The sequence below is a fragment of the Habropoda laboriosa genome, unplaced genomic scaffold (assembly GCF_001263275.1).
Source record: "Habropoda laboriosa isolate 0110345459 unplaced genomic scaffold, ASM126327v1 scaffold207, whole genome shotgun sequence".
Classification (NCBI taxonomy): domain Eukaryota; kingdom Metazoa; phylum Arthropoda; class Insecta; order Hymenoptera; family Apidae; genus Habropoda; species Habropoda laboriosa.
The window spans coordinates 1,033,268-1,035,912 of NW_017100397.1; positions in this window are offsets into that span (position 1 = coordinate 1,033,268).

Genomic DNA, 2,645 nt, shown 5'->3' on the forward strand with positions numbered 1-2,645 from the left:
GAAGAAGGTGGAAAGCTTCTCGCGACTTGGTAGAGAGGGTACACTCCTGTTCATAAGTCAGTGGATGTTTGTACCTGTTCAGATGGATATTTGACCATCTATAGGGTGTTTCATACTTAAGTAGGTCAATCAGACAGAAAACTGTAGAGGATGTTGGAAGGAATATTTTTTTTTATCTAATTTTTTTATATAGTAGTAAGACTTTAACCCTTTCTTTAACCGAATTATTTCCTTTAAGAATTTCTTATTTTTCTAACTTTTTTGTAATCAATTTTTGTTTGAGTACTCAAGTGAGACATATGCCTCCCGCTAGCCATGAAATGGTTAAATGTGTAGAAAGTACATCGCCAGGAAAATTTAAAAAAAAGGAAGCAATTAATTAATTTATAGCCTTTTAATGTTGCAGAGTATTTTCTGATGACTTATCGAGGGGAGTATAGCTCGTCGTAGATTGGACAAGGGGAACACGATACTTTGGCTCTAATCATAATGATATAACGGATGATAGGATCCCAAGTTCTTGTTAATTCTTGGTTTAGTTACGCAGCAAGAGAGACTACCACCCCCTTTTTCCTTGTTTTAGTCAGCTTGAATACCCTTTTTGTCCCTTCTGTCAACAATTCTTGGAATAATACCTCCCGACACTGCTCAGACTGATCATAAATACTTCCTCGAAACTGAAGGAGAAAGACGCGAGGAGAACTGTTTGAAAGCGTTGTCACGTGAGCAACGCGTTAAGCCAGAAAACTGTAAAATCTTTATCGATCGTACATTCTTATGCATCACGTATTTCCGTCGTACCGTATCTTCTCTTTGTTGGCAAGGCTCACCTCGACCCGAGTGAAAATGTTGTTAAAAGTTTAAAAAAAGAAGCAGATAAGAGTGGATCTGTTTGGATACAAATTCGTGATCATTCGGTTTCATATAAAATGTTCAGTATAAAAAACAAGGTCGAGGAAAGGATTTAGCTCAGGATCACGTGAAGACGAAGGTAGAGGGAGAGAATGATCATCAGCCTTTCCGGTGAAGCAAGAAAAAGTGGAATTCATAGTAAAAGAAGTGGAGTGTGTCAATCATGTTCTAGAGGTTAGGTTTAACATGGTGAAAAATGGCCTCAGACATTTCAGACGGTCATTCTTTATCTCTAATGACAAGAGTAAAAATTCTACGAAGCAATACATATAAAGACCTTGAACAGCTTAAAAAAAATACGACAATTTTCTAACCACCAATTACCCCTTCTTTTCTTTTTCTGTTTCTCCAGAACTGTGTGTACTCTATGGTTGATTGGTAGGAAGAGCAAAGTAGTGTTGTACACGTACAGACGAAACGTCTCGTCCAGCCTCATCCACTGAGCACGGCACGGTGAAATAGGTATACGCCGGTGCGGCTCGATGCTGATCGCGGAGCTTGACCTGGAGAGGGGAGCACGGTGGGGCGGAATCGGTGGTATGGAGAGGGGGCTGGCGTTGTCGTTAGTGCCGTAAGGCGGCACTCAAGTGCCTAGGACCACTTTTAAGTGACTGACGACTATCGTTCTACCACCGTTTTCTCGAATTTAACCCAAGATTTCTGCCAATCCCATTTACATATAACACACTTCTTTTTTCCCTTTAGAAATAAAATTCTCCACGGACTGTATAAGTTGTAATTAAGAAGAAGGATGTTACATTTACTGCAGTAATCTTCCAATGTAATATTTTTCTTCTGTCGCCCATTGTTACCATCCGAGGGGTTAAAACAACGCCTGGAGGCCAGACAAGATGCTCGAACGTTCTTCTTGTCGCGGAGATTTACATTCTGAAGCATCGACGCGCAATTAAGAAAACAAGCCTTGCTGCACACGTTCAGCGGATACTTTTTAATGGAGGACTCGACGAAAAATACACCGGTCGTCTCGAGTCGTGAGAAATTTAGCGTCATTATGCGCTCTTCTCGACTGGCGAAGACGGACAATCTCACAGGCATTGTCGCGAGAAGCGAAATGACGCCTCTTCTTACCTAGCGCGATAAATTATGAAACAGCCAAAACGGCGACGGATATCTCTTTCACGTTGCGTGTAAATATCCCTCCGCTGTTTGCCTTGTTAACCGTTCCCGCGCGTACGATGATACACAGCTGGCGTCGCGACGAGTTTTTCAAACCGCCGTCCCTGTGAATCCTGTCATCGATTGCTCTTTTTTATGTGTTTCTCTGTTTTTTAGTTTTCAAGGTTAGATTAGATTAGTATTGTTTAGAGTTGTACGGCTATATTGTGATTTTTGGGAGTTTATAGCATAAGCATTAGAGATTCCAAAGATATCAGCCCGCTTTCGGTAACGGTTTATTTGTACAAGTAACATTTCGTTAGACGGTATAGCAATTACTTGACATCGCGAAGGGAACGAGAGAGAAAGAAGGAGGAGAGGTGGGCCAGCTTTGTGGCTTGTTGTCTAACTAATTCAAGAGTGGCGAACAGCCGCGGGTCGCAATCGATAATTCCCGCGTTTCGCAATCGTTTAACGACGCTTTATCAGCGTCGTTTTGATATCGGTAATTGTTATCCCCTCAAATGGACCAATTATTTTTCTTAATTAATTAGCAAGAAGAAAGTCTCTCTCTCTCTCTCTCTCTCGACTGTCTCGATATTTTTTATACACCATTA